General features: G+C 38.6%; 1 protein-coding gene across 1 annotated transcript in view; it reads right to left on the bottom strand.

The window, feature by feature from the left end:
• Positions 1–310, bottom strand: part of LOC133537587 (ATP-sensitive inward rectifier potassium channel 1-like) — a 2,508-nt gene extending 2,198 nt beyond the window's left edge. Inside the window, exon 1 of the mRNA XM_061878739.1 lies at positions 166–310. The gene's annotated coding sequence lies outside the window, so the exon portion shown is untranslated. The remainder of the gene's footprint in view (positions 1–165) is intronic.
• Between the last annotated feature and the right edge of the window lie 7,828 nt (positions 311–8,138).

The following is an 8,138-nucleotide window of genomic DNA, read 5'->3' as shown; positions in this document are numbered from 1 at the left end:
GCAGGGTAAAACGATATCCGAGGGATATGACAAATCTTAACAGTGGTGGAAATAAACATTTTGCTAATGAACACCGATACAGTTAAATGAGGTAATGGATGTCATGATAATTGCTTCGGTCTGTAAATAAGCAAAGTGAGCTAAATGATAATGAAGAAAGCTTACCTCTAGAGATTTGAAGGCACATCCAGGTAAATGTTGATCTCAAAACTCCAGCTCTTTGGTCCTGAATAACAGAATGGAGGTGTGTCCGCGTCTAATGCCTGCTCCACCTGACCCGTGTACATTTATACAGTCCTCTTGCGGCGGATGGGCCAGGTGATGTTTACGCCCACAGACACATCCCCCGCACCCCCACCACCCAAAAACAGACATGCATACATGCATGCATGCATGCATGTATGCATACCCTTCCCCCTGGCTGTAATAAGGTGTGTTTACCCCACAGACGCCTGGCACCAAAGGGCCAAGCTGACCTCGATACACTCCCCACGCAGCCATCAGGAGAGCTGGCGGGGCGGGGGTTGCCTCACCAGTTTATGATATCACATAATTCAGGATAAAAGGCCAAGCGAGTGTTTATAATATAAATGAAGAAGCTGCGTACCGTTATATGCAGGTTACGTTTATCTGTGTCCAAGTAGCGAACACACTCTGGGTTATTATTTACTGTAGACACAAACGAGTGCTTGGCCGCAGTTCATTTGTTTTCATACCGCCATCGTGCGGCACCCTTGAATTAATAGTGGAGTGTGCTGAAAAAAAGGTCAGCATTTTTTTTTTTTTTTTTTTTTTAATAAACCTCCATTCTTAGGAAAAAATCAGGACATAGAGTCGCCGCTGTCACTCAAACACCGACACAATGCCTTGACGCCAACCACAAGGCAATGTCATGAAATGTGAGCGACAGAGCAAAATAGGTGACGAGTGAGACAAAAGATACTGAGGAGATAAAAAAAAGAAGTAAAGCTCCAGCTCCAAAAGAGCACCTAATGATATGCTGAATGTTGTGAATCACTGTCAGGAGTCATTTTTCAGCACCACTGTTCAATTAAAAAGTTATAAAAAAAAAAGGCTACTTTAGAACTTTACTCATGTTCTGCATCCACAATGCGGTACTGATGGCAAAAGGTTCTACTATGTTTTTTTTTGTCAATCTGTGCCCCTTGTAAAAGGATGTCAAGCATTAGGCTTTCAATGGCTCTTTTGATTTGATTGTTTGATCAAGCCTGTCATTCGCCATGCCTTTTATTATGAAGCCAGCAAATAGCCACCGTGTTGCCGTACGGATGGCTGAGCTGGTTTGGCGACTTTAAACATGTTGTACGCTGCATTTAGTGGATTTGATGATTGGTTTATGGATAGTTTTGTTGATATTCTTATATACACCTACTGATCATGTATGCAACCATTTAGGAAAAAACATGTTTTTTAACCCATATCTTATTCCTGAAATGATGCCCACTGGCAAAACATGCAACTCTACTACATTGCCTGGCTATTGTTTTTTTCTGAGAAATGTGTTACTAAAACCCATCAGTGGCATTTTAATGTCTCACACAAATCAATGCTCTCTCCAGAACACCAGCTGTAACTTGAGGGCAGGAATATCCAACTAAATCAGAGGTCTGCAACCCAAAATGTTGAAAGAGCCATATTGGACCAAAAATACAAAAACAAATCCGTCTGGAGCCGCGAATAATTAAAAGCCATATTACATACAGATAGTGTGTCATAAGATATCAATTGAATGATGAGGACTTAAAATGAAACTAAATGAGCTCAAATACACCTACAAATGAGGCATAATGACGCAATATGTACTACAGCTAGCCTAGATAGCATGTTAGCATCGATTAGCTTGCAGTCATGCAGAGACCAAATATGTCTGATTAGCACTCCACACAAGACAGTAACATCAACAAAATTCACCTTTGTGCATTCACGCACAACGTTAAAAGTTCGGTGGACAAAATGAGACGGAAAAGGAAGTGGAGTTAAACACGTCCTAGAAAGTCGGAGAAAGTTGTACATGTAAACAAACCACGGTGAGTTCAAGGACCGCCAAAATTAGTAGGACAAAACGCCTCTCGCCAAATACTCGAATCAGTGAAGCATCTATCCATCCATTCTCTACCACTTTTTCCCGTTCGGGGTCGCGGGGGGCGCTGGCGCCTATCTCAGCTACAATCGGACGGAAGGCGGGGTACACCCTGGACAAGTCGCCACCTCATCGCAGGGCCGACACAGATAGACAGACAACATTCACACTCACATTCACACACTAGGGCCAATTTAGTGTTGCCAATCAACCTATCCCCAGGTGCATGTCTTTGGAAGTGGGAGGAAGCCGGAGTACCCGGAGGGAACCCACGCATTCACGGGGAGAACATGCTAACTCCACACAGAAAGATCCCGAGCCTGGATTTGAACCCAGGACTGCAGGACCTTCGTATTGTGAGGCAGTGAGCATGTTTAGTATAAACAGTGTGCTTTATAACAATTAGAGAGGTTTGTGTCATGTTTGTCCTCCTGCAGAAACTATATTAAAACAAAAAAAAAATATTTCCACCTCATTTTTTTCCCATTTTTCAGACATTTTTGAAAAACCTCCAGAGAGCCACTAGGGCGCCGCTAAAGATGCGGCTCTGGAACCGCGGGTTTCCGACCCCCGAACTAAATTGTTTTGGGGGCCACATTTTCTGAAACCAGCTATCTGTCTTTTTCACAGCCAAAACTATTAGTATTGTTTTGTATATTCTGGAGAACCAGTGTCTTGTTCAGTATACATTTGATTTTACTCAAATTGCTGACCATCCCCACTTAGGATGGTCTCCTGCTGGCCCCACTATGGACTCGACTCTCACTTTTATGTTAGATACACTACAAACTGGACTTTCACAATATTATGCTAGACCCACTCGACGTCCATTGCATCCGGTCTCCCTATCTGCGGTCCTCTCCAAGGTTTCTCATAGTCATTCTCATTGACATCCCACTGGGTTGTGAGTTTTTCCTTGCCCTTATGTGGGATCTGAACCGAGGAGGTCGTTGTGGCTTGTGCAGCCCTTTGAGACTCTGATTTAGGGCTATACATATAAGCATTGATTGATTTATAGTTATTTTGCCAGAGTTACATGAGCGCTCTGCTGTTTTTGAGAACATTTTGTAAAAAAGCAGGTCAAAGATCATCTCTACTGTACGACACCACTCTAGAGCTTGTAAGAATCTGCTGCAAAATTGTGAGCCCCTCAAGTTTTTTTTAAATGAAATGGCGAGCCATCATTTGAAAAAGGAAGGACATCAAATAATATCTTGAGGAACGCCACTGGTATAGCTAAAGAAGATAAACGGATTGTAAATAATGTAAATAATTCAATGTATATACTCTGATGATTAACTTGTGTGATGACTGTATTATGCTGATAGTATATATTTGTACCATGAATTAATTAACGTGGACCCCGACTTAAACAAGTTGAAAAACTCATTCGGGTGTTACCATTTAGTGGTCAATTGTACGGAATATGTACTGTACTGTGCAATCTACTGATAAAAGTCCCAATCAATCAAAACAACTGACTACTGAGTGCTCTTAAGCTCCAGCAACACCTAAGCCGAAAAAATCACATCACCAAAAAAAAAACACCAGCAAAGCAACTGCCAAAATAAAGAGAAATTAAAGGGTGCCTTGAGGAACGCCTCAGTTATGTAAATCACAGGTTTGGACCCAGTGTTCTATGTTTGCTAGCAAAGTTAAAAGTTAATGCAAATATCTGCCAATTTAAAGTGGTCAAAGTTCCTTTATTTAACAGGAGGCCTAAATATTTTCAGGAATTGCTGCAAAAATATGTGTCTCCTAAGTTTTAAACCAAACTCAGTAGCCGGTAGAGCAGGCCTTTTTCAATTATTTTGACTCGGGAGCCAAATGTTAAGGAAAAATGTGTCTGGGGGCGGGTATATCTATTTTTAGGAACACTAATACAAAACCTCACAATAATGTCTGATTGAATGCTAAAAAAAAACGCCTTTAAAAACGGAATGGTATTAAAATAGTTTTTACTGAATGAGACACCTAGAATGTACATGTAAATAAAGAATGTGGGATTGACAATATTCACTATGAATGATAAAACACTGAATATTAACAACATATGAATACATGACATATTTTACAATGAAGCGAAAACGCAACAAAAATGCAACAAACAGCAAAATATGAATGCGAAGGTTAAAAAAAAAAAAAACACTTACAATCTGATATATCACAAAGCTTTAGAACTTTGTCGTAAAAAATGTACTTCAGTGTCTGTCCCTGACTCCCGCATTTCAGGCTGGCCACTCTGGAAACACTCTGTGGAAACGCTCCCCACCCACACTGCTTGGTGCCTGGTGTGAGGTGCTGTGACTTAGATTACCATATTAACTAATTAAATTATTATAATAACTAATTAGATGACCATAGTAACTAGCATAGCATGCAAAAGCGCAGATTTCAACCATTGAAATACTTTGTATGGTTCAAGACTTACGGTCATTTCAAAACATCACTGCACATCGTAATGGCAGCTACAGTTTCCATCTTAAAGATCTAAAAATAATATTTTGGAATGTCGGGCGGGCCAGATTGAAAAGCTTGACGGGCCGCATCTGGCCCCCGGGCCTTAATTTGCCCAGGTCTGCGATAAGGTGTCATTCACAGGGACCGTCAGTTGAATAGCACTGCTTTAGAGTGTCACCATAAAATTTGGTAAACACCTTTTGGGTACTGATAAACACATGTCTACAAGTTTTGAGTAAGATTGGTTAGAAATATGGCAACAATCAAGCAAAAATAATTGTACTATTTGGCCATAAGTCATTGACTGTCTGTCTAATGACTATCAAATATTGTCGATATCTGAATGACATATAAGGTACCATGAATTGATTAACATGGACCCCGACTTAAACAAGTTGAAAAACTTATTCGGGTGTTCTGATTGATTGATTGATTGGAGACTTTTATTAGTAGATTGCACAGTACAGTACATATTTCGTACAATTGACCACAAAATGGTAACACCTGAATACGTTTTTCAACTTGTTTAAGTCGGGGTCCACGTTAATCAATTCATGGTACAAATATATACTATCAGCATAATACAGTCATCACATAAGTTAATCATCAAGGTACATATGTTGAATTATTTACATCATTTATACTCTGATGATTCACTTGTGTGATGACTGTATTATGCTGATTGTGTATATTTGTACCATGAATTGATTAACGTGGACCCGACTTAAACAAGTTGAAAAATGTATTGGGGTGTTACCATTTAGTGGTCAATTGTAGGGAATATGTACTGTACTGTGCAATCTACTAATAAAAGTCTCAATCAATCAATCAGTGTTTCTCCAAACATTTTGAACACAAACAATAGGGGGTGCCACAAATGTCATTTACAGTCATGTCCAAACGAGCCTTAGACAGTAAGTTATTTATCACATTTTGCATTGTATTTTGCACAAGAACCTAAACCTCCTTCAGTAGAATTACATTTTGCATTAGGTAAATATTCAAAAAAGTGATAAACAATTGTAGTGCAGTACAACCCCCTGGGCCCCCACCTCCTCCCGCCCATTAGCAAAGGGCACTTTGATGAACAAAAGAGGTTTCTGTATCAGTTTCTGTCAATTCGCTTTTGGTCGCCAATTGATCGCGCATAAAATCAAAACATCTAGGTGAGTAGGTATTTACCTTTCCGAGTCCTTGTTTTCAGCTTTTTAAAAAACATAAAAAATATTAAATGGTTTGAATGTTTTTGCAGTTGTTCAAAAATGAGGTATTTTTTTATTTTACTTTTAAATGTCCTGGGATAGTCCGAGGCGCATGCACTGATAGCAGTCATTTTACTGGGTCATCATATCACTGAGCATTCATATTCCATATCCATCATTCGCCGGGTAAAAATGGCAACGTGCTAAATGCCAACCGTTTGCAATCTCCAGCAGAAGAAATGTGCTTGTACAGTATTCACGGTAGTTCACAGCTACAATTTGGGAATCATTTGTTTAGGAACACTTTTGTCTGTAATATTCCGTGTTGGGGTTGTGGAGGTCAGAACGACTGTGGGGTTTGCGAATTAAGTATTGATGTCTTTGGGTGCTACGTGCATATCAATAGAAGCCTGCAGGCGACAACTTCAGGCTGCCGGGCCTGTACGAGCATACGGAGGAGACGACGGGCCTAAAGGGTTTGTGGGAATTTTCCACTCGCTTGTCCGCTCACTGGTTGGCCTCAGGGCCTAAATGTTTTTGGAGGTTTTTTCCATGGAAGCAACATGTAACCTTAGATGCCCCTCAGAATGTTGTAATGAGGATAGAGTATGTTTTGAGTACAACGTGATGCAGAAAAGTGCTTTGGTTTGATTGATTGATTGATTGAGACTTTTATTAGTATATTGCACAGTACAGTACATATTCCGTACAATTGACGACTAATGGTAACACCCGAATGAGTTTTTCAACTTGTTTAAGTCAGGGTCCACGTTAATCAGCTCATGGTGGAGTTAGTTATGCATTTTATTCTAGTAACAGGGATTATCACGGGAGTTACTACTGTGGTACAGTATTTTAACAAAGCAAGGATGTAATTTATATGATGATTTATCCAAATAATAATGCATTTAAAGTCTGTAAATTCATTATTTTTGTTTACATAGTTGCACCAAAAATGTTTCTAAAGTGTTGCACGATTATAAAGGTACACTGCGATAAATCAAACACACTAAAACAGTGGCTCTCAAATGGGGGTACTTGAAGTTATGCCAAGGGGTACTTGAGATTTTTTTCAAATATTCTAAAAATGGCAACAATTTAAAAATCCTTTATAAATATATTTATTGAACAATACTTCAACATAAAGTGAATTTAAGTTCATAAACTGTGAAAAGAAATGCAAGAATGCAATATTCAGTGTTGACAGCTAGACTTTTTGACGACATGTTCCATAAATATTGATGTGAAAGATTTCTTTTTTTGTGAAGAAATGTTTAGAATTAAGATCATGAATCCAGATGGATCTCTATTACAATCCCCAAAGAGGGCACTTTAAGTTGATGATTACTTCTATGTGTAGAAATCTTTATTTATAATCGAATCACTTTTTTTCAACAAGTTTTTAGTTATTTTTATATCTTTTTTTCCCAAATAGTTCAAGAAAGACCACTATAAATGAGCAATATATAGCACTGTTATACAATTTAATAAATCAGAAACTGATGACATAGAGATGTATTTAACTTCCTTATCTCTTTTTTTTAACCAAAATGCTTTTGCTCTGAACTTGAATTAAAAACATGTCCAGCACTAAAAGATAACATTAAAACAGTTGACAATAAAACATCAACACTTATGTGTTGTAATAAAAGTGATCAGTAAATAAATACTAAGGGCAATTTCACATCAGGGCTATCATGATTTATGCAATATTGTTGATTTTGCTCAAAAAGTATTAATTCAAATCTTTTGACAAAGTTTTATTTATCAACGAGAAACAATGTTAGAAACCCTACTATTTTCAATCTTTTGTGTTTCTTATGCTCCACTGTTTAGTATTTTATCTGTTTTAAAGTCTAGGCTTTTATTGTTTTAAATATTGGTTTGTACTGTAGGGGTTGAATATTGAGTTAAAAATGTGTTAGAAATGATCATTTATTATTAATATTTATTATTTCTGGCGGACGTTGGTGCGTCCTACTCTGTTCAACGGTCCTTGATTCTTATAGAAAGGTCTCTCTGTTGATGTTAATGGCGCGTGTTTTCATGTTAGGGAAGTGAAGTGTGAAGTGAATTATGTTTATATAGCGCTTTTCTCTAGTGACTCAAAGCGCTTTACAAAGTGAAACCCAATATCTAAGTGGGCGGCACTGGGAGCAGGTGGGTAAAGTGTCTTGCCCTAGGATACATCAGCAGTGACTAGGATGGCAGAAGCTGGGATCGAACCTGGAACCCTCAAGTTGCTGGCACGGCCACTTTACGAAACGAGCTATACCGCCCATGTTAGCAGTTATAAATCATGGTTTCCGATCATTTTAATTTCAAGCAGTAAAAATAACGGCCCGCAATTTCACTGCAGTTATCATGAATACTGT

This window comes from Nerophis ophidion, linkage group LG18 (assembly GCF_033978795.1).
Source record: "Nerophis ophidion isolate RoL-2023_Sa linkage group LG18, RoL_Noph_v1.0, whole genome shotgun sequence".
Lineage (NCBI taxonomy): Eukaryota > Metazoa > Chordata > Actinopteri > Syngnathiformes > Syngnathidae > Nerophis > Nerophis ophidion.
This window is presented reverse-complemented; position numbering and strand designations above follow the sequence as displayed.